This window comes from Sarcophilus harrisii, chromosome 5, assembly GCF_902635505.1.
Source record: "Sarcophilus harrisii chromosome 5, mSarHar1.11, whole genome shotgun sequence".
In the NCBI taxonomy this organism is placed as follows: Eukaryota; Metazoa; Chordata; class Mammalia; order Dasyuromorphia; family Dasyuridae; genus Sarcophilus; species Sarcophilus harrisii.
In genome coordinates, this window is record NC_045430.1 from 100732216 (window position 1) to 100757758 (window position 25543).

The window sequence follows — 25543 nt, forward strand, 5'->3', positions numbered from 1 at the left end:
ATTGAGAAGTGCTAATTGGTGGACAAGAAGTGAATAGTGAGCAGTCAGAAAAGTGATTATAGTTAAGAATCACCCTTAAAAGAGTAAAAGATGTAGGAATGGATTAGATCATAAAAATCTAGACTTGCAGACTATATTTATGATTTGCTAAAGATTGTTAGATGATATTTGAACTAACTTGGAACACTAACATTCTTCTGAACTGGAAAGGACTTCCAAAGTCCATCATTCATTCAAACACAAAACTCCTCTTATACATCTCTAAAGCCATTATCCAGCCTCCCCTTGAACATCTCCAGCAAAAGTGAATTCACTACTTACCAAGACAATCCATTTTTTTCCTTTTGAGTAGTGTAAATTATTTTTGAGAAGTTTATCCTTGAGACTTACACGAACTGATGCTGAGTGAAATGAGCAGGACCAGGAGATCATTATATACTTCAACAACAATACTATATGATGACCAGTTCTGATGGACCTGGCCATCCTCAGCAATGAGATCAACCAAATCATTTCCAATGGAGCAGTAATGAACTGAACCAGCTACGCCCAGAGAAAGAACTCTGGGTGATGACTAAAAACCATTACATTGAATTCCCAATCCCCATATTTATGCCCACCTGCATTTTTTATTTCCTTCATAAGCTAATTGTACAATATTTCAGAGTCTGATTCTTTTTGTACAGCAAAATAACGGTTTGGTCATGTATACTTATTGTGTATCTAATTTATATTTTAATATATTTAACATCTACTGGTCATCCTGCCATCTCGGGGAGGGGATGGGGGGTAAGAGGTGAAAAATTGGAACAAGAGGTTTGGCAATTGTTAATGCTGTAAAGTTACCCATACATATAACCTATAAATAAAAGGCTATTAAATAAAATAATAAAATAAAATAAAATACATTATAAAAAAAAAGAAGTTTATCCTTACAGAGAGCCAAACTCTGCCTCCCTCTAACTTGTACTCTTTATTCCTAGTTTTGTCTCCTGCAACAGAACAAAATCAATCTAACTCTTCTTCTATGTGATTGCCTTTCAAATATTTAAAGCAGGAAACATGCCCCCTTTAAATTTTTTCGAGGGAGAGAGAGGGAGAGAGAGAGAGAGAGAGAGAGAGAGAGAGAGAGAGAGAGAGAGAGAGAGACAGAGAGACAGAGAGACAAAGAGAGACAAAGAGAAACAGAGAGACAGAGACACAGAGAGACAGACACACACACACAAAGAGACAGAGACCAGAGACAGATAGAAAAACAGAGACAGAGACAGAGAGACAGAGAGAGAGACACGGAGAGAGAGAGATTGATTCCAGGTCCTTTTAAGAACCTCTGTTAAATCAAGTCTCTCCTTTTCCATGCTTGTGCTGTTAATTTTTAACCATGTAGAGGACTTATATTTATTTATTCCTAGTAAATTCCAGCACATCTGTTAATACTCAGTACAGAAGCATTACTCTAAGGAGTTTTTCCACAAGGAACATATGCTACCTTCCACGTGGATACAAGGATATAAAATACCTTTAGCACATGTTAAAATGAGATAGTAAAAAATTAGAATAAGGTTATATATATGCAATCATGCATAACATATCACCATATTAGTCATGTTACAACATGACTAATATGGTGATATGCATACCCAAAAGAAAAAAAATGAAAAAATACAGAAAATAAAAAATAGTATGCTTCAATCTACATTCAGACTCTATCAGTTCTTTCTTTGGAGCTGGATAGCATTTCATGAAATAGTTCTTTGCCAAATAGCATACAATTAGAGTTCATCCATCTCCAGCCCTATTGAGTAAATATTACATTCCTTGGGACTGGTGATGGGGTAACAAAGTAAAAGGAAAAGAAGCAAAATTATTAGGTACATATGAAGTTTAATAAATAACTATATATGTATATATATTTTTAATTAATTTATTTTTTAAAATAATTATAACTTTTTATTGACAGAACCCATACCTGGGTGGTTTTTTACAACATTATCCCTTGCACTTACTTCTGTTCTGATTTTCCCCCTCTCTCCCTCCAGCCCCTCCCCCAGATGGCAAGCAGTCCTATACATGTTAAATATGTTACAGTATTTCCTAGATACAATATATGTGTGCAGAACCAAACAGTTCTGTTGTTGCACAGGGAGAATTGGATTCAGAAGGTAAAAATAACCCAGGAAGAAAATGCAAACAGTTTACATTCATTCCCCAGTGTTCTTTCTTTGGGTGTAGCTGCTTCTGTCCATCATTGATCAATTGAAAATGAATTAGGTCTCTTTGTCAAAGAAATCCACTTCCATCAGAATACATCCTCATACAGTATCATTGTTGAGGTATATAATGATCTCCTGGTTCTGCCCATTTCACTTACCATCAGTTCATGTAAGTCTCTCCAAGCCTCTCTGTATTCATCCTGCTGGTCATTTCTTACAGAATAATAATATTCCATAACATTCATATACCACAATTTACCCAACCATTCTCCAATAGATGGGCATACATTCATTTTCCAGTTTCTAGCCACTACAAACAGGGCTGCCACAAACATTTTGGCACATATAGGTCCCTTTCCCTTCTTTAGTATCTCTTTGGGGTATAAGCCCAGTAGTATCACTGCTGGATCAAAGAGTATGCACCAGTTCGAGAACTTTTTGGGCATAATTCCAGATTGCTCTCCAGAATGGTTGGATTCGTTCACAACTCCACCAACAATGCATCAGTGTCCCAGTTTTCCCACATCCCCTCCAACAGTCATCATTATTTTTTCCTGTCATCTTTGCCAATTTGACAGGTGTATAGTGGTATCTCAGAGTTGTCTTAATTTGCATTTCTCTGATCAATAGTGATTTGGAATACTCTTTCATATGAGTGGAAATAGTTTCAATTTCATCATCTAAAAATTGTCTGTTCATATCCTTTGACCATTTATCAATTGGAGAATGGCTTGATTTCTTATAAATTAGAGTCAATTCTCTATATATTCTGGAAATGAGGCCTTTATCAGAACCTTTAACTGTGAAAATGTTTTCCCAGTTTGTTGCTTCCCTTCTAATCTTATTTGCATTAGTTTTGTTTGTAGAAAGGCTTTTTAATTTGATATAATCAAATTTTTCTATTTTGTGATCAACAATGAGCTCTAGTTCTTCTTTGGTCATAAATTCCTTCCTCTTCCACAGGTCTGAGAGGTAAACTATCCTGTGTTCTTCCAATTTATTTATAATCTCATTCTTTATACCTAGGTCATGAACCCATTTTGACCTTATCTTGGTGTACGGCGTTAAGTGTGGGTCAATGTCTAGTTTCTGCCATACTCACTTCCTATTTTCCCAGCAATTTTTGTCAAATAGTGAGTTCTTATCCCAAAAACTGGAGTTTGGGGGTTTGTCAAACACTAGATTTTTAAAGTTATTGGCTGTTTGTCCTTTGAACCTAAACGATCCCATTGATCAACTAGTCTATTTCTTAGCCAATACCAAATGTTGTTGCTGTGTAAAATGTTCTCCTGGTCCTACTCACCTCATTCAGTATCAGTTCATGTAAGTCTCTTGGGGCCCAGAGGGCCTGGGCAAGAAGTTTGTGCTGACACAGGGCTCAGGGGTCATGAGCCCAGGGAGGAAATCTGTGCTGGCTTGGAGTATTACATTGTAGTTCCTCTGATAAACATGAGACCTGGGGGTTGCAAAGATTGTTGACAATAGCTCAGGTCAAAGAGCAAGTCACAGTGATCCAAAAACATACTTGTCTCAGTAAGTGCTCTGTCATCAGGATGTGAGCTCTGTGACTTTCCTGACTCAGCCACATCAGCATAAAAATCCTTATTGGGGTCTCAGACCTTTCCTGAATGACCCATGTCAGCATAAACTTTCTTCCTTGAGGTTGGTGTGGAAAGAGGGATATAAGGAGGGAGCAAAAATTATAGAAAAAAAGGAAGGCAGAGAAAAGTGCCTCTAATAAAGAGTATCTTGATTTCATCTCTTCTGGCTTGTGACTGTCTTTGGCAAACACTGCTGGCTCGTGTCCAGATGCATACTGAAGCTCGAGAGGAGGTAAGGCCCGGCTGCCCACAGGTGTAGCATCTGGTAAGTCTCTTCAGACCTCACTGAAATCATCCTGTTGATCGTTTCTTATAGAATAATAATAGTCTATAATATTCATATACCATAACTTATTCAGCCATTCTCCAATTGATGAGCATCCACTGTTTCCAGTTTCTTGCCACTACAAAAAGGACTGCCACAAACATTTTTGTACATGTGTGTTCTTTTCCTTTTTTATTATCTCTTTGAAGTACGGACCAGTAGAGACACTGCTGGATCAAAGGGTATGTACAATTTGATAGCTCTCCGGAATGATTGGATCAGTTCACAACTCCACCAACAATGTATTAGTGTCCTAGTTTTCCCACATTTCCTCCAACATTTATCATTTCCTTTTCATGTCATCTTAGCCAATTTGAGAAATGTGTAATGGTATCTCAGAATTGTCTTAATTTGTATTTCTCTGATCAATAGTGATTTAGAGCATTTTTTCATATGACTAAAAATGGCTTTAATTCCTTCATCTGAAAATTGCCTATTCATATTCTTTGATCATTTATCAATTGGACAATAGCTTGTATTCTTATAAATTTGAGTCAATTCTCCATATGTTTTTAAAATGAGGCCTTTTTCAGAACCTTTGGATATAAAATTCTTCCCCAGTTTATTGCTTCCCTTCTAATCTTGCCTGCATTGGTTTTGTTTTCCACAAAATTATTCATTTTGCATTCCGTAATATACTCTAGTTCTTCTTTGGCCACAAATTCCTTCCTTCTCCATAGATCTGAGAAGAAGACTATCCTTCTTTTAATTTGCTTATATTATCACTCTTTATATCTAAATCATGAACCCATTTCAATCTTATCTTGGTATAGGGTATTAGGTGTGAGTCAATGCCTAGTTTCTGCCATAGTCATTTCCAATTTTCCCAACAATTTTTGTCAAATAGTGAGTTCTTATGCCAGAAGCTGGGGTCTTTGGATTTATCAAATACTAGATTACTATAGTCACTGACTATTGTGTCTTGTGAACCTAACCTATTCTACTGATTGACTACTGTATTTCTTAGCCAGTATCAAATGCTTTTGGTGACCACTGTTTTATAATATAATTTTAGGTCTGGTACACTTAGAAGGCTTTTCATTATTGTGCTTGCTTAACAAGCCTCATGTATATAAGCTGATACATACTGCATAGAATTAGAACCTCATTAACAAAACATGGGATGTATAAGAGAGGGGGAACATATTTAGGCTTAGAATATAAGAAATAATGTAATCCTAAGAGGAAATAACTGATCCTATTCTCTGTGGGGAGGGAGCTATGACTAATTAACAGCATAAAACTTGTCTGCTTCTGCACGTAGTGCTTCCTCTTCCTATCCCTATAAGATATTCCTCATCATATGAATGGAGCCTTCTTCTGGCCTGAAACATCCAATTCCTCTATACTTTTTCTTTCAGTAAAATTTCTTTGTTACCTGACTTTCAGAGTCAGCTTGATTCTAATACTTGTAAGTGCCTGCAGCTGGATTTTAACTCAGAAAAATGGGGCTTCCTGATTCCAAGCCCAGTACTCTATCTATTGCACCACTCAGCTTCCTATATATTATTGCCCATATAGCCACATATATATCACATGTACACACATACACAAAGTACAATACATTTAAACATATACAATAATTATATTTATATGTAAATATAAATTACAAAAATATATATATAGTATAGGATATTTAATATAAATAAACTTACCTGGTTTAGGTATCAGTACCATGCCTGTGATGTAAAAGGAATTTGGTAGGAGTCTTTCATTCCTATTTATTCAAGTAGTTAATATAGCATTGGGGCTAATTGTTCTTTACATGTTTGGTAGAATTCACATGTAAATCCATCTGGTCCTGGGGATTTTTTCTTAGGGAGTTGATTAATAGCTTGTTCTATTTCTTTTTCTAAAATGGAACTATTTAAGCAATTTACTTCCTCCTCTGTTAATCTGGGAAGCATATATATATATATATATATATATATATATATGTATGTTTGAATTTTTTTATTAATAGCTTTTTATTTATAAGTTATATGCATGGGTAATTTTACAGCATCGACAATTGGCAAAACTTTTGCTGCAGTTTTTCCCCTCCTTCCCCCCACCCCCTCCCCTAGATGGCAGGATGACCAATACATGTTAAATATGTTAAAGTATAAATTAAATACAAAATAAGTATACATGTCCAAACCGTTATTTTGCTGTACAAAAACGATCAGACTCTGAAATAGTGTACAATGTGAAGGAAATTAAAAATGCAGGTGGACAAAAATATAGGGATTGGGAATTCTATGTAATGGTTCTTAATCATCTCCCAGAGTTCTTTTGCTGGGTGTAGCTGGTTCAGTTCATTATTGCTTCATTGGAACTGATTTGGTTCATCTCATGATGACCTCATGGCCAGGTCCATCAGAACTGATCACCATATAGTATTGTTGTTGAAGTATATAATGATCTCCTGGTCCTGCTCATTTCACTCAGCATCAGTTCGTGTAAATCTCTCCAGACCTTTCTGAAATCATCCTGTTGGTCATTTCTTACCGAACAATAATATTCCATAATATTCTTATACCACAATTCATTCATCCATTCTCCAATTGATGGGCATCTACTCAGTTTTGGAAAGTTTATATTTTTGAAGGTAGTCATCCATTTCACTTAGGTTATCAAATTTATTGGAATAAAGTTGGGCAAAGTAACTCCTAATTTTCTCTTCATTGGTGGAAAGTTCTCCCTTTTCATTTTTAAGACTAACAATTTGATTTTCCTCTTTCCTTTTCCTAATCAGATTTACCATCTAGATTTTTATTTAGCTCTGGTTTTTTCATTAGAAACAAATGGAATTCACCTGTTTCATTAAATGTCCATCTTCTTCCCCAGCAGGATGATTTTAGAGAGGCCTGAAGACACTTACATGAACTGATGCTTAGGGAATTGAGCAGAACTAGGATATCATTATTCATGGCAACAACAAGATTATATGATGATAAATTCTGATGGACATGCCTCTGTTCAACAATGAGATAATTCAGGTCAGTTCCAGTGATCTTGTGATGAAGAGAGCCAGTTACATGATGATCAATTCTGATGGACGTGGTCCTCTTCAACAATGAGATGAAACAAATCAGCTCTAATAGAACAATGAATTGAACTAGCTATACCCAGTGAAAGAACTCAGGAAAATGAGTGTGAACCACTACATAGAATTCCCAATCCCTCTATTTTTGTCTGCTTGCATTTTTTATTTCCTTCACAGATTAATTGTACACTATTTCAAAGTCCAATTCTTTTTGTGCAGCAAAGTAACTGTATGGACTTGTATACATATATTGTATTTAACACATACTTTAACATATTTAACATGTATTGGTCTACCTGCCATCTGGGAAAGGGGGTGGGGGAAAGGAGGGGAAAAATTGGAACAAAAGATTTTGCACCTGTCAATACTGAAAAATTTCCCATGCATATATCTTATAAATAAAAAGCTATAATAAAAAAAGAGAGAGAGTGAACTAGCTACACTCAGAGAGAAGACTATGGGAACTGAATGTGGATCACAACATAGCATTCTCACTCTTTGTTGTTGTTTGTTTTCATTTTGTTTTCTTTCTCATTTTTTTCCTTTTTGATCTGACTTTTCTTATACAGCAAGATTATTGCATAAATATGTATACATATATTGTATTTAACATATATTTTAGCATATTTAACATATATTGGTGCCATCTAGGGGAGGAAGTGGGGGGAAGGAAGGGAAAATTTGAAACACAAGATTTTATAAGGGTCAATGTTGAAAAATTATCCATGCATATGTTCTGAAAATAAAAGACTTTAATTAATAAAAATTAAATTAAAAAATAAAAAACAAAATAAACAAAATATATACTTTTCTTCTCTTAAAACAATAATAACCTTGCTGTGCTTAGAAAATATATATTTTGTATAGAGATGAAATAAATCAGAGATTAAGATATTTTCATTGCACCTTCCTCTCTGTCTCCTTGTATCATTGTGATGCTGTTCTAGTGGTAGAGAACTGATGTGAGAATCCCCTTTGGTCAGAGGCACCGGTCCAATGTGAAAAGAATTCACGAACCCAAAAAGTTTTAATGGCAAAAGGGAAGTTTATTGGCACTGAGAAGTCAGCTTTGCTAGGAAGACTGACTCCTCAGTTGCAAGAGGTCCTGGTGAGAAATAATAAGAGGTTATCACTGAGAAGAAGGTCTCTTCACAGCAGGCAGGAGTCCTGGTAGGCAGCTGTGCCAAGAGGAGAGGTCCCTTTGCAAAGCATACTACTTCAGACTTCTGTGGTTCCCAAAAGTAGCAGCCAATCTCCAAATTTCACTTTAGTTCTGCAATCTCTCTCCTCGGCTACAGCCTGATCCCTATCATAAAAGACTCCAACAGCTGTTTTTAAGGGAGAAATTTGAGGGACCAAATGTGGCTTCTGCAACTTCCTCCATATATCTGGGGCAGGTTGTTTAACATTAACAATTATCATCTTCTCACATGACATGATCTATTCTGCTGGTAAGAATTAGATGCCAGCCAGCAGTCACTAGTAGGTGGCTCCCATGACAGTTATTACAAGAGTTGAAAAATCTCTTACTACCTGAGATCATTGCTATATACATGTGAATGGGCATCAACCTGGTCAGTGCTTTGAAGCTAGAGGAAACTGTCTTACAGATGAGGAAACAAGAAAGTCAGGGAATGAGGAACCTGAACAAGTTGACTCCCTGTTGGTCTTGATTCCCTTCTTTCCCTCAAGTCTAGCCTCTCTATCTTTGTTAGACGAGGAGAAACTACAAGCCTGAGAGTTGGAGCCTAGGAAGAAGTTCTTCCATAATAGTCAGGAAGTGCTGAATAAGGCAAGTATGAGGCAGATCTTACAACTTCACCAGAGCAACCATGGGGGATGTATAAAACCTGTGCAATCTTGGTCTGTATATCCTTGCATGCCACCTAGTGGATGGTTGCTTTATTTAATCAAAGGACAAATAAGTCTGGCCTGCACAAATACCAGCAGGAGGAAGGCCCCCCGGGGTAAATTGGGAAAACAAATAAATGGTTGAACATTTTAAGGAAAAGGGATCAGGAGCTTTTCCAATTATTTTATTTTCTATTTGGAATATTTTGAAAATATGTCTTCAACCTCCAGAAATAACTCCATTAACTACAAAAATCTTTGAAATAGATTCTTCTACCAGTACTCTGGAGGAACAAGAAATGGCCAAAACTATAGAATGTGTAAATGTTATTAAAAAGGGAGAATCAGCACAACTTATGACTTCCTGTCATCCTCCACTCTTCCCGGCTCCCTGTTCAGATCTTTCTCAAAAACACAGATCTGAAGGGAAGCCAAATTATTATGAACCCCGCAGGTTAGTTCAGGAGGCAATTAAGAGTGCCAAAGAAAGAGGAAAGGATGTCCCTTTAGAAATACAATTAGTTTTTTCTGTTATTGAAGTTCCTGATTCTAATAATCCAACTCAAATTATAAGAAGATATCAATCCATAGACTTTAAGTTATTAAAGGAATTACATCAGGTCACTTCTATGGCTCCAATAGCTCCTATGTCCATGTTCTGTTGGATTCAGTCTCCCAAACTGCTTTGACACCTTCAGACTGGTGTCTAGTGCCAAAAACTACTTTAGAAAGAGGAGACTATTTGATATGGAAGGCAGCATTTTTTGAGGAGTATCAAGAATCAGAAATGGAAGGAAAAATATTTGAAGGGTTAGTAGACACAGGAACTGATAAATCAGTGATATCACAATGCTTCTGACCACAGGCTTGGCCTAAAGCCATGGTGCACATGGCCTAAAGGCATGATGCACATGCCTTTACAAGGTATGGGCAATATACAAATGCCAGAACAAAGTGCCACATAGTTATTATAGAGAAATGAGAATAAAGAAGGATGGTTCAAACCTTATGTTTTTCAGACATTCCCTATTAATTTATTGGGGGGGGGGGGAGACTTGCTAAAAGGAAGAATGTAGTCATATAAATTTTTCATAAGGTCACTCATAAAATACAAGCATCTAAAATAAAGAAGGGCCACCATTATGGGTTGATCAGTGTCCCCTAACAAATGAAAATTAGAGGCCCTTTGAGAAATTATTAAAGAACAATTGAAAGCTGGTCATATAGAACAAGCCAATAATCCATGGAATTCGTCCATATTTGCCATAAAAAACGAAATCAGGAAAGTGGAGAATATAAACAGATTTAAGGCACATTAATAATAGAACGAAATCTATGGGAAGCCTACAACTGGGACTTCCCTCATGCAATATGATTCCTTATGAATGGCAAATATCTATCATTGATATCAAGGATTATTTTTATTCTATTCTTTTAAAATCTGAAGACTGTCCTCATTTTGTATTTGCATTATCATTCACAAATTTGAAGAGCCTTACTTAAGATTTCAATGAAAAGTCCTTCCACAAGGTATGAAAAATAGTCCTACTATGTGTCAAAAATAAGTGGTAGATATTATATCTTCTATCAGAGTCAAACATAAAAGAAACATATATTGTATATTATATGGTTGATCTCCTATGTGCCCATTATGACTGGGATATTGTACAACAAGTATTGAGGGACAAAGGAGGCTTTAGAAAAATATGGACTAAAGATAGTTCCAGAGAAAGTGCAATTAGTCCCACCATATTCATATTTAAGATAAATAATTGAAAACACACTTAATCAGTGTTTCCAGCCTACTCCTGGAATTGAAATGTCAAAGTGTGGTCTATGCATTAACCCTGGAAGGTATATACATCACTGGGAGATAATTGTTGTTAATGTAACACTAGTTTAAAAAGTATATAAATCCTGGCATTCAGATTAATAAATGAAGACTGCAAAGTATATCTTTTGCCTGGCCTCAGGTATTCATTTCATATTCACATTCTTGGTTTTCACTAATGCTGTACTCCAACAACAGTTATTTCCTATTATCTATTTCTCTAATGAAGAATAACATTTTCCTTTATAAATCTTTCCATTTTTTTCTAAATTGACCAGCTCAACATTTCCTATACCACAGCAATATTCCAACTCCATCATAGACCATCTGAGAGACTATCAAAGTTTCCCCCCAATTTTCTGTATTTCTTTTATTCTTGGCTACATATGTTTTATTTATATAAAAATTTTTAATTTAAAATAATCAAAATTATCCTTTTATATGCTTCAATAATGCTCTCACCTTTTTATAATATAGTTTAAGGTATAACACTGCTGAATCTACTTCTTTATATCTTTTTCTCCTGATTTCTTTGAAGTTCCTGACTTTTTGTTCTTCCAAATGAACTTTGTTATTATTTTATCTAACTCGCTTAAATAATTTATTAATAATTTAATTGGAATGACTTTGACCAAATAAACTAGTTAGGTAAAATTGTCATTTAAATAATTATATTGGTTTTACCCATTCATGAACTTAATGGATATTACTTCAATTATTTAGATCTGCATTTATTTGTATAAAAAGTATTTTGTGGATACATTCATATAGTTTCTGTGTCTATTTTGGCAGGTATACACTCAGATATTTTGTACTTCTAAGTGTTTTAAATGGTCTAAAACAATATTGAATAAATATTGCTGACAAAATGTATTTTTTCTTATTTTTCACTTTTGATAAAATTACTTTAACTTGAATTTTGATAATTACTATCCCTGCTTTTATTTTTGCATATTAAATTCTAGTCTTGCTTTTTATTTTATCTCTGTGTGCATCTTTCATTTTTATAATGTTGAAAGCAACAGATTGTTGAATTCAAAATTTTAATCTGTTTGCATTTCCATTTTATGGGCAAATTCATTCCATTTACATTCTAAGCTACAATTACTTGAGTAGTTTCCTTCTTCCTGTTTTTTCTTGCTATGCTTTTCACCCTATTTCCCCTCCCCCTCCTTACTCTTCTGCTTTACCTTCTACTTTGCCCTCCTATTCCTTAATCTACCTAATCCTCCAAGAGTCCATCCCTTATCTTCTCCCCTCCCCCCCCCCCACTATCCCCTTGCCTTTTTATTTCTTTCTGAATTTAGAAAACTTTCATACATTTTTGGAATCCAGCTCCTGTAGTGAATTAAGGGTGTGAAAATATACAGGGGTCAGGCAAAAGAATTCAGATAGAACTCTTGGAAGTTTATTGATTATATACATATATATATATATGTATATGTAATGTCCAGGCTACCTTTCTGGAGGTCCTCCAGATGGGCTTTGATCTCAGCAGGATAGTCATACAAGGATGGTCAAGAATACAATGTAAAGTTTTTATTGTCTCCTTCATAGTCTGTCTCCTTCACAGTCTACTCACTCTGACCGACTGTGTCCCCAGTTCTCTCAGCCCTTAAATACCCTATTACAATTACATCATTACAGCATACTGAGTATATGCCAACTAGAGTGATTATATCATTATATCATACCAGATATATGTGAACTAGAGAACCATTATCTCATCAGTTCCACTGATTTAATTAATACCTTGTAAGCATCCTTGTTACAAGCATACTTTTCCAAAGTTCCGGCCCTCTACATCTCTTGCTTTCTTTTGTTTTAGAACACAGGTGGTCACACCCTCCCTGACTTCTCAGGGAGGTGAAAACACCAAATCATATTTTGTTTTGTTAGCAGGTTTCCTCTGGACTGAAGGGTCTTACTTGAAACAGGTATACATAAATCCATCAGCATTACACAAGCACATAGTAATATAACACAGGCTAGTAGTGATGTAACAAACAACATGAATCAACATGAGGAATTATATATGTCTATAAGTCCTAGAATGAGGGTATATAAATAACAATCACACATAAAACTCCTTCAGAAGCCCAGAGATAGTCCAAAACCAATCTATTGTTCATCACTTAATGTGTCAGGGAATCCAATGATTCCTACAGATTTTGAAGTCCTGCAGCACTCATTGACAGTTTTTGATATTTATGAGTCAATTGCCACACACATAGGGTAAACAGTCATGCTTTTTCAGTGGCACACATCTGATGTTTCTTAGGTCTTCTCCTTCATTTTGAGGGTCTTTTCCATCTCTATCCAATGGACAAGGCAAACACGGCTCATTGGCATTCATCTAATACCTTCTCCATCTGTAGAGATACAAGCAAACCCTCTCCCCCAAGCAATTAACTTAGCTAGTCCCTTCCATTCACCACTTTCTGGATCTCTCCACATCACCTGGTGATTATCTAGAGATAGTGAAGCTGCTTGCATTGGACACTACCCTTCGGGTAGGTTATAAAACCTGTCTGCCGGAGCCAGTGCATCTTTATTAAAAATCAAAAAATTAATAGTGTAAGAGCTAAATTTAAGAGTTCTCTAGGATTGCCTGTGGCTCCCCCTTTCTTTTGTTTTTGTAGGAGCGTCTTGATGTCTGTTTCTCCTCTTTACTATTGCCTGTCCTTGAGGATTAAAAGGTATGCCAGTGGTGTGTAAAATCTGATACTGTGAACAAAAGTGTGCAAAATGTTTAGAAGTATATGCAGTTTCATTATCTGTTTTTATTGCTTGTGGCATACTCATAATTGCAAAAGCTTGTACAAGGAATTCAGTGACCACTTGGGCTGCCTCTTTTGCTGCTGGTATTGCAAAAGTAAATCCTGAGAGGAGGCGGAGCCAAGATGGGAGGAGGCGGAGCCAAGATGGTGGAGAAGGCACACACGACTTTCTAAGCTCCTCTCATTCCCCTCATAACCAACTATTTTATCCAGTCTCAGAAATAGCTCTTCACTGCTTAAATTCATGAAGATCAGAAGCATACAATTTACCTGCTGAAGTCAATCTAGAAGATCTCCAGGAAAGGTTTGTCCTGAGGGGCCAGAAACAGACCAGCACAGGCAGGGAGAGGCTAGCGTCCTGAGCAGACCAGGGGCGGGGGTGATCTCTGTGGCTAGAGAAGTTATAGAGACCACTCTGCTATAGGCTAACTGCTCTACCTTGATTACAAAGCAGTAAACTGGCAGAGAAATTAAAGCCTGGAACAGAGGGTACTCTAAAAAAATGCCAGAACCTAACACTGGCTGTAGCTACTCAAACCTGGAAGTGACTCAGGAGACTGAAACGCAGCCCTGCAGCCACATCCTGCAGTTCGGAGCTTTTGCGGGGGCAGTTACAAACCCACATGGCAGGGGAGCACAGCCTGGGCAGCCTCTAATAAGCACAGTGTGGGGCTCGGCCTGGGGCAATAGAACTTCCCCAACAGGACTGTGCTTCCCAGGCCAGAGACACTTCAGGTCCCTGCAAATCCATTCACTGCTCAACTTCTAATACCCACAGCCCCAGGGCGGGATTTGGCTTGGGACAGTGAAACTCTCACTGCTCAGCGGCTAGCCCCAGGGCAGTCATTATCTCACACAGCAGGGTTCTTTGCAGGGCACTTTCCCAGCTCTGCCCTGCAGGCCTGATTTACTTCCAGGTGGGGAACTCTTTCCCAGAGCACTTCAGTACCTCGCTGCTTTTTGCAGCCGGCTAGCAGGACAGCTACCTGTCCATACACCTCTCACTGCTCTGCAGAGGAAGCTGGTAACCTCCTGGCCCTGAAGGCAGACCCTAAAGGCTCTAACAAAATGAATAAGAAAATCAAAAGGACAATTGATAGTTTCTACTCAGAAAGAAAGCCGCTTTCAACCCTGAAGAGACTAATAGCAGACAGTCTCCAGACAATTGTTGGTCCCCAATACAAAAGGCTCTCCTAGAAGAGACTATTAAAAACCTTAAAAGAGAACTAGAAAAAAAAATGGGGAAAGGAAAGAGAAGCTATGCAAGAGAGTACAGAAAAGACATATAATTCACTAAAAGAAAAATTTGACAAAGTGGAAAAAGAAAACAACTCCCTGAAATGTGAACTGGAAAAAGTAAAAAACTCCCAAGAAGTGCAGGAAAACAGAACTTGTGAACTGGAGAAAGAAAATAACTCACTAAAAAAAAAAATAGTGAAATGGAAAAAATTTCATAGAGCAAAATGACTCATTTAAAAACTCAATCGGACATATACAAAAAGAAGTAAAAAAAGTTAATGAAAAAAATTTTAACTCAGAAAAAATTTTCAAAACAATTTCTTTAAAAGGCAAAAAAAAGCTCCTCAACCTAAAAGGATAACCCTGGTTTACCGAAAAAAAAAAGGAATAAGAAAATAAAACAATAAGTCTTTTCAGAAAGAAAGGGCAAATTTTAAAAAAAATTCCTTTTTCCAAAAAAAACCCCAAACAAAAATTTTCCCAAAAAGGAAAGAAAAAAAAAAAAAAGGAAACCGAAAGACAAAACTATTAAAAAAAAAAAAAGGGAAAAAAAAAAAAAAGGGAAAAAAAAAAAAAATTTAAAAAAACAAAACCTAAAAAAAAAAAAAAAACAAAATTTAAATTTAAAAAAAATACCATTTTTTAAAAAAAATTACCCCAAAAAATAAAAAAAAAAAAAAAAAAAAAAAAAAAAAGAAAACAAAAAGGAAAAATTAAAAAAAAAAAAAAAAAAAAGAAAATTAAAATCCAGAAAAACTAGAAAAAAGGGAAGAAAAAAAAAAACGGGAAATAAGGAAAAAAAAAAATTTAAAAATAAAAAAAAAAAAACCCCTAAGAAAGGGAAAAAAACGACAAAAACAAAAACCCAAATTTTTTTAAAAAACAAAAAAAAAAAAATCAAAGAAAAAAAAAACTCAAAAATTAAAGGGAAAAAAAAACAGGGAAACCTCCACCAACAAGAAAAATTGCAAAAAAAATAAGGAAAAAATTTTTCAAAAAACAAAAAAAGGCAAAATTTAAAATTAAACACCAAAGTGGTATAAAACTTCCCAAAGAAAAAAAAAAAAAAGAAAAATTTAAAAAACAAAAAAAAAACCCAACGATCCAAAAAGAAAAAAAATCCAAAAAAAAAAAAAAAAAAAAAAAAAAAAAAAAAAAATTTTAAAAACCCTCTAAAATGAAGGGAAAAAGTAACCAAAAAAAACCTAAAAAAATTGCCATAAAGGCAAAAACCCAAAAAAAAAAAAAAAAATAAAATCTTTTTTTCGTAAATCAATAAAAAAACTCAACAAAAAGAGGAAAAAAATCAAAAAAAAACTAAAAAAACCTTTAAAAAAAAATTTAAAAGCAAAAAGCCAAAATTAATAACTTCCTCAAAATCAACTTTAAATCATACAAAATTTTATTTAAAAAAATTTTAAAAAAATTTTACCCTAAGTTCCGAACAAAATAGGAAAAAATAAAATTGGGCAAACAAAAAAAAAAAAAAAAAACCCCAATAAACTAAACTTGAAATTCTAAAATAAAAAAAAAAAAAAGCAAAAAAAAAAATAAAAAAAAACTAAGATTTTTTAGAAAAACCAAAAAAATTATAAACCTTTTAAAAATCATTAAAAAAAAAAAAACAAATTGTAGCTTAAAAATAAAAGGAAACTTTTCCCCCAATAGAAATTAAAGAAAAATGGGTTACCCCCAACTTTACCAAAAATTTGAAACCAAAAATGGGAAACACCTCCAAAATTACTTTAGATTACGAGAGGAAATCTTAAAAGCCCATTTTAAAAAAAGAAAAGCTTTTCAACTCCCAAAAAAAAAATCCCCAGGCAGGATTTACATTGGAATTCACAAACATTCAAAAACAAACCCTAATAAATATTTGAAATTAAAGAAAAACTCAAATTCCTTTTAGAAAAGAAGGGATTCCAAACCAAAAGTTAAAAAAAAGAAAAAAATTAAACCCAACCCCAATGAATATTGATGCTAAAACTTAAAATAAAAAAAAAGCAAAAAAATCATCCCAGGAAAACAATATCAAAGGGAAAACAGGAATCAGGGCTTTAATGTTAGGAAAACAAAAATTTGCCTTTAAAAAACAAAAACCAAATTCCTCAATAAAACAGAAAAAAGCATTTAAAAAATCCCATCCATTTCCAAAAAAAACACTTGAAGTAAAAGAATAAAAAACTTTTTAAAAATTCAGAAACTATTAAAAAAACCCCATTAAGCCTCATTTAATGAGGGACAAACGAACCTTTCCCAATAAGATCAGGGATGAAACAAATTGCCCACAAAAGTTCATTTAAAATTAAAGTAAAGCTTTCAATAAACTGAAAAGAAAAGGAATAAGAAAAAAAAACAAAACCCTTTGCAATTGATGGAAGAAAAATTCACTAAAAGAAGAAAAATCCCAAAAGCAAGTTGCAAAAAAAACCCAAGGTCATCAACTTTTATTTCCTCCAAAATCCCAGCAAATTCAAGAAATTCCAAAAGAACACAAGAAAAATTTAAATCATCTAGAAAAATCAAAACTTTTAACAAAAACAAAACACCCACACAAATTAAATCATCAACTCTGGAAAAAAAAACCCTTGGTTCAAGCAAATAAAAAGGCCAAACACCCTAATCTTTTATTTGCATACCAATCAACTTAAAAACTTTTTGAACCAAAAAAAACAAAAGCATAAAAAAAAATCAAAATTTCAAAAAAGAAAAAAAAAAAAATGGGGCCCTAGCACAAACAAAATTATAAAAAGGCAGGTTACTAAAACTTTTTTATTGGCTAAAAAAAAAAATTATCCAAGGAAAATTGTTCAAAAAAAAACACCAATAACAAAATCAATTTACAAACCCAAACACCCCATTTTAAATAAAAGCATTAACAAAATTGCTGGGAAAATTAAATTTTATGGAAAACAGGCATTAAACCCCACTTAACACTGTACACCAAGATAAGTCAAAAATGGGTTCATATCTAGGCATAAAAATGAATCATAAATAAATTGGGAAAAGCATAGGATAACCTGTGGAAGAGGAAGGTTTATGACCAAAAGAAGCTAGAATCACTATTGACTACAAAATAGAAAATTTATTATATCAAATTGAAAAGTTTTTCAAACAAAACTAATCAGGCAAATTAGAAGAAACAAAAACTGGGAAAACATTTTTACATAAAAGGTTCTGAAAAGACTCATTTTCCAAAATATAGAATTATAATTTATAAGAAATCAAGCCATTCTCCAATTGATAAATGGTCAAAGGATATGAACAGACAATTTTCAAAAAAAATTAAACTATTACTACTCATATGAAAAAGTTTCCAAATCACTATTGATCAGAAAATCAAATTAAGACAACTTGAATACCACTATACACCCTTCAGTTGAGAATGACAGGAAAGATAATCAGAATTTGGAGGGATGTGGGAAAACAGGGACACTGATACATTGTTGGTGGTTGTGAATACATCTAGCCATTCTGGAGACCAATTTGGAACTATGCCCAAAAAGTTATCAAACCATCCCTTTGTCCAGAAGTGTCTCTACTGGGCATACCCCAAAGATATAAAAAGATAAAAGGGACCTTATGTCCAAAATTTTTGGACCCTTTTATGGAGAAGCTGGAAAAATGAATGGATGCCCATCAATTGGAGAATGGTTAAAGTAAATTTGGTATATGAATTTATGGAATATTATTTTCTGTAAGAAAATACAGAGAAAGGTTGCGAGACTTAACATGAACTGATGCTGGCAAAATAGTAGAACCAGAAATCATTATATAACAACGAAACTGTATGAGGATGTAGTCTGATGGAAGTGGATTTCTTCAACAGACAAGATCTAACAGTTTCAATTGATCAAGGATGGACAAAGCAGCTACACCTAAAGAAAAAGAACATGAAATGAATTAAACTCTTGCATTTTTTTCTTCTTCCCAGGTTATTTATACCCAAATTCAATTCTCCCTAGCAACAAGAAAACTTTCATTCTGCCACTATATTTATAAGATCTACTGTAACTATTTAACATTATAGGACTGCTTGCCATCTGGGGAGAGGGTGGAGGGAGGGAGGAAAAATCGGAACAGAAGTGAGTGCAAGGGATAATATTGTAAAAAATTACCCTGGCATGGGTTCTGTCAATAAAAAGTTATAAAAAAAAAAGCAAATCCTGAAAAAGTGTCTACTACAACATGGATAAAAGACAGACAACTAAAAGATTTATAATGGGTCACATCCATTTGCCAAATTTCACTGGGGCTCAAACCATGAGGGTTTTTACCTGGACAGAGCATAGGAGCATGGAAAAAAAGGCAAGTTGTATAGGCTTTTACTATGTTCCTAGCTTCTTCTTTTGGTATCCCAGACTGCAAATGTACATCTCGAGCAGCCTGGTGACACTTAGAATGAAATTCTTGAGCTGCCTGAAATAAAGGAATATTGGCTAACATGGTTAAAAGTCTATCTGCCTTTGAATTTTCATAAAAAATTGAACCTGGAAGTCCACTATGAGAGTGGACATACGAGACATAAATCTTACCTAGATGCTTTCTTACTTGCTCTTGAAGTTCCTTAAAGAGCTGATATATATTAGATATATAATATATATATATAATATATAATATTATTTTATTTGAGCTGTGGCAATAATTTGTACCACATCTACTGAATAGACCAAATGAGGTATTATAGTTACATCTCCTGGATAATAAGTAAGAGCTAGCTTGATTGCATATAATTCATTCTGCTGAGTACACTAAAAAGGAGTTCTGACTACTCTTTTTATAGTTAAGACAGCACAAATGTTATGTTTGGATGCATCTGAAAAGATAGTTGGTTCTTTAAGAGGAACTTTAGAAACCTTTTCTTCAAAAATACAGTGCCAATTATGTAATAGCCAGGTTATCTTTAATGGAGACCTGTGTGTAAAATTTGGAGCTGTAGCCAATAAAATTTGCCACTCTGGGATGGTTGCACAGCATACATTAATTTGTGCATTGGTGTAAAAGGTGTATATCTTTGTCAGGTCTTATCCCAGATAATTGTACTGCTCACTTAATGGCCTTTAATAAGATTCTAGCTACAAGCACTGGGTAAGGAGTAAGGCTTTGTTCTGGTTGTACTGGGAGATTAACCCACTCTATCACATTGTCTTCTTGATGCAAGACTGCTGTGGGTGCCTCTTTTGTAGCAAAAACTGATATTTCTAAGATTTTTGAGTAATGCTTTCCACCGCATTGGATAAAGCCAGTTCAACCTCTCTCAAAGCCTCTTGAACTTCTTTTGTAAGCTGGTGTGGTGAGTTTAAAGCAGTATCTCCCCTTAAAATGTCACATAATAGTTGTAATTGATAGGTAGTTAAGCCTAAAATCAGACACATCCATTGGATATGTTCTATCAATTTCTGAAAGTCATTTAAGGTGTTCAACTTCTTTGTCCTTAAAGAAAGCTTTTGTACTGTATGTACCTTAGGATATACTTCATATCCTAAATATTGAAAAGAAGCATTTCTTTGAATTTTTTTCTGGAGCTAAATGCACTAAGTTCCTTAGTGTTTCTATGGTCTTTTGTAGACATGCTTCTAACATTTGCTCCTCAGGTGCTCACTCCAAGATATCATCCATATAATGTAACACCATAACTTTTGAAAATGATTTTCTTACTGGAGTAAGAGCAGCAGCAATATACATTTAACACCTAGTAGGGCTGTTTTTCATTCCCTGTGGCAAAATTGTGCATTCATATCTTTTATAAGGCTCAGCTAAGTTAACACTGGGCACTGAAAAGGCAAATCTTTTCATATCCTCCTTATCTAGAGGGATAGAATAGAAACAATCCTTAATGTCTATAACCCAAAGAGGCCAATCTCTAGGCAACTGAGTAGGAGATGAAAGTACAGGCTGAAGAGTTCCCATAGTTTCCATCTGTTCATTTACTTTTCTTAAATCAGTCAACATTCTCCATTTTCCAAATTTCTTTTTTACAACAAATACAGGGAAATTCCAAGTACTTAGAGAAGTTGCTCCTGTACTATATTTAATAAGGCCTGAATTTTATCATTTGCTAAGGGCCACTGTTCTGCCCACACTGGTGTAGCAGTTTTCCATTGAATGGGAACAGGTGAGAGTGTTGGCAGGCCTTCAACAGCAACCCTGCCTAAAAAGCCAAAGTACTCAATTATAATCCTAACTGTTGTAAGATGTCTCTTCCCCATAGATTGATGAGGATTTTTTCAACTACAAAAGGAGTAAAAACTCCTATTTCACCTTCAAAAGTCCATCTCAAAGGGGTAGCACTAATTTCAGCTGCTATTGATCCTCCTATGCCTAGGTATCTTCTGTAATCTTTGGCCAATGACTGGGTCAATTGGCATTTCTAATGATTGTATGATCTGCACCTGTGTCTACCAACCCTTTCAATGGTTTGTCATTTACATAGATAGTGAGCATAGGTTGGTAAGCAGTAACAGCTGCAGTCCAGAATATTCCTGAATTCTGTTGTTGGGAGTCAAAATCTGAGTAAATATCACTAGATTACCTATCAGGAGAGTGTATCAGTAACTCTGATGCTACAACTTTTCCTAGGTGATAAATCATACATTGTCTACCTGTATTAGTGACGGGGATATTAGCTACACATTTCCCAGTTTCCCAAATCAGTGTATGGATAGACAATGTTTTGTAAGGACTCTCAGGAGGTGAAATGGTCAAGCCTACTGTGCCTGGAGGCAAAGGATCTATAGGCTGGACAGATTTCACCTCTCCAGGGGATATCTCAGTAGTCTCAACTGCATACAACTCTGTTCTCCCCAATTGTAATCCCTTTCTCTCATCATGTTGCTTCTTGGCTGATTGATCATATCAGAGTACTGAACTTCTAAAGACTCTCTGGGTGTAACATTGGCTGCTATCATCTCTCCAGTGTTTTTTTGCCTGGGGCCCTGAAGGGGAGCCCTGCTTCCCATTCCCTGAGTCAGTCTACATTCTGATGCCCAATGGAAGCCTCTGTTGCATTTTGGGTTTAGTGTTTTGGGTCTTGTTCTCCCATCCTGTCTTCTATACCAACATTGAGCTTTCAGATGCCCTACTTTACTACATTGAGAGTATTGATGAGTCTCTCTTGAAGTCCCTTGCCAAAAAGGACCCTGTCTTCCCATGTTCATTATAGCCTGGGTGTAAAAGGTATTTGTGCCCACTGTGGCACAGCATCTTATGATCTCCATTAAAGGAGCACCTTCGGTAGTCCTAATATAATTCTTCTACAAATCTCATTAACATTTTCTCTAGCAAGTTGTCTTATAATTTCTATTGCTGAATTTTCACCAATAGTTCGTATGACAGCTGTCTGTAGATGTCTCATGAAATCAGTAAAGGGTTAATTTGGACCTTGCTCTATTTTCGTGGAGGCTTCCCCTCCATCTTGCCTTCTTGGGAGGGTGCCCCATGCTTTGATAGCAGTAGAAGCAATTTGCTCTTATGCTACTACAGGGTAATTAATCTGCACTAAAGTGTCTGCATAAGGATCTAAATCTTCTAGTTGATCAAAGGTGACTGGTATATTAACTCCAGGTTGCCTATTTCATTGGGCTTGCATTCTGTAGAATTTACTCTACTCAGAAAGCCACAACAGTTTTGTCCAGGTTCTAAACATGTCTTTGCTATAGATTTCCAATCACTAGGGCTTAAAATTTCAAATTCTCTAATATTATTTTAATATAAGACGATCTAGACCCATAAAGAGTGCAAGCCTTTTTCAGATCTTTAATAATTTCTAGTTTAAAAGGAGTGTATTTTCTTTTTTGACCTGAAGAGTCAAACTCTTTAATTATAGGCTATACTTTTATTCTCAAATCTGATGTATCTTGTCCTTCTCTTTAGCTTTAAGAAGTTCCTTTTGTAATTGTGTCATGGGAGCTGAACAAAACTGGGTGTTGCTGATGATGTCACTGCCCCCCCCCCCACTCCTCCTCCTCCCTCCACCCAAAAAAGTGAAATTGAGGAGGGAGTGTTATGAGATGGGGAATGCCCTAAGGGCTCCTACTGAGAAGCACCACACTTCTTAATTTCATCTGCATTGTACTTAACTCCTTTCTTGTCCAGTTCTTCATGCTTTTTAGTTGCTTTGTCAGTACCATCCCCCTTATATTCTTTCTTCTTTTTCCTTATTTTAAAACTTATGGGATTCCTTAAAGCCAATTATATTGTGTTGTGTATATATAGAATTTTTCCTTAGGAATTGAATCAGGACTATTATCATTGTAATATTCAATTGGTTGCTCTCCGATTAGTTTTCACTTATCTAGCTCTAATTTTTCTTCCTTAGAGAATCAAGGAGACATGCACTCTAATATTTCTTAGAGTCCAGTGATCTGCTCCCAAGTTAACAAACCTTGCTTCTTTGTTAACCTAACTTTGCTTGCAATATACTTCCCTTGGGGGGGGGGAAGGCTCTTTTCTTAGTATTTGCCCCATTTCAGCTGAAAAATGAAAGTGACTAATTTACTTACCCTATTTCTGGGTCACAGAGACTTCTCCACTGAACTTACAATAGCGTCAGTTGAACTGCTGAGTGTAAGTCCTTACGTCCAGAGCCTCAAAATGTACTGTGCTTCTTTCAGTGGCTCCACATTGGACGCCAAAATGTAATGTCCAGACTAGCTTTTTGGTGGTCCTCTGGATGGGCCTTGATCTCAGCAGGACAGTCATCACAAGGATGATCAGGAATAGACTCTAAAGTCTTTCTGACTCCAGACTTGGTGCTCTATCTACTGTGCTACCTGGCTGTCTTCTGTGGTAGTGACATCCATCCCATCTTCCCATGTCCAACCTTGGAGTAATTCATTCTTTGTCATTTTGCTATTCTTCAACCATAACATTCTATCTCTTGACTTTGTTCCTTTGTCCTAGCTATTCCCCCTAAACTTGGAATATTTCTCTTCTCCCTTTCCTGGCTTCCTTTAACATTCTACTACTAACTTCCATGAGAAGCTTTTTCCAATACCCCTTAATCCTAAATGTCTTCCCTCTGCTAATTATCTTTGATTTATCTTGAATCTTATGTTTATGTAGTTGTTTCATATTCTTTCCTTGACTAGAATATGAATAAGTTGAAAGCACAAGTTATTTTTTCCTTTCTTTGTATCCGCAGTACTGACTTATAATAGGCACCTAATACTTATTAATTTCACTAGTTTGCTCTCCTTTAGTTCTCATAACTAATCAGTTATCAAGTAATTAAAAACTCTTTCCTGGTTACTTTATTTTTCACTTCTAGGATACCAATATAAGTTTTTTTTTTTAATTTTGTTTTTCATTTTTAATTTTTTTCAGTCACTAAGCATTTATTTTCCCTCTTTCACCACCCACCACCAATTACAAGAGAAAGAAAGAGAAACAGACAGTCTGAGATATAAACAGTGACAGAAAAACCTTTGCAATAAATATGCATAGTCAAACAAAGCAAATTCCCACAACAGACAATACAAGCTGTATTTAAATATTCCAGTAGCCTCATAACAAGCAAGTCAGCTAGGTATCACAGTACATAGAATGCTGGACTCAGTCAGGAATACCTTAATTCAAATCCTGATTTAGCTATTTGATCTTAAGTACTTACTTAACCTTTCTCTGTATCAATTTCCACATAAGTAAAATGGGGAAATAATAGCACTTCCTCCTGGGGTTTTTGTAAATATCAAATAAAATAATGTATGTAAAATCTTCACAAAACTTAAAGCCATAGATAGATAGAGATAAATATATATGTGTGTGTGTGTGTGTGTGTATATGTATATGTATATATTATATATACATATACACCTAAATTGTATATATTTATACATATGCATGTGATGGTTTATTATTATATTACATAATATAGTGACTTATTATACATATATGTGCAATTTTATTATTCCTGTCTCTACTCTTTCCCTTCCAATCCATCCACAGTATCAAACTAAACTTAAGCATAGATTATCAGTAGGGCCTTAAGGATAATTGAGTAAAATTAAAAGTTTATTTTTCCTTTAACATTCAAAATTATCCACTATGTGACAGCACCTGATATTTTCATTCTTTTTTCCCTTCTTCATTCCCCCTTCTAATGTAGTCTATTCTTTAATCCAACCAAATTACTCATGATTTAATGTGTGTGTGTTTCACATTTTTGCTCCCTTCCCTCCCCTTATGTTAATATTATTATTACTATGTATTAGGCATTATGCTTTAATAGCCCTAGGGATACAAAAGCAAAAAAGAAACAAGCCCCATTTTCCTCTCCCCTTTTTCCCCACAGAATGGTAGAGAGTTCCCTTTCATTAGAATTGACCGTTACCAGAGTTGTTGTGGAGGGGATTCCTGTTAAGGTTGAGGTTGGACTAGATGAGTTCTGAGACCTCTTCACCTCTGAAACTCTGTGGTGAAAATATTTTAAAGGCTGGGATGAAATTAATAGAAGGGGGAAAAAAATGAGAGATTCAGTTCAATCAAACAAATATTTTTTAAATGCCTATTATATGCTGTACTGAGGGTACAAAGACAAATCTCCACAGAAGGAACTTTTCTCTTAGGCTAGACTGTACAGTAGATAGAAAACAAAGCTTACAATCAGGAAGACCCGAGTTCAAATCTAACTTCAGACACTGTGTGACCTTGGACAAGTCATTTGAATATTTACCTC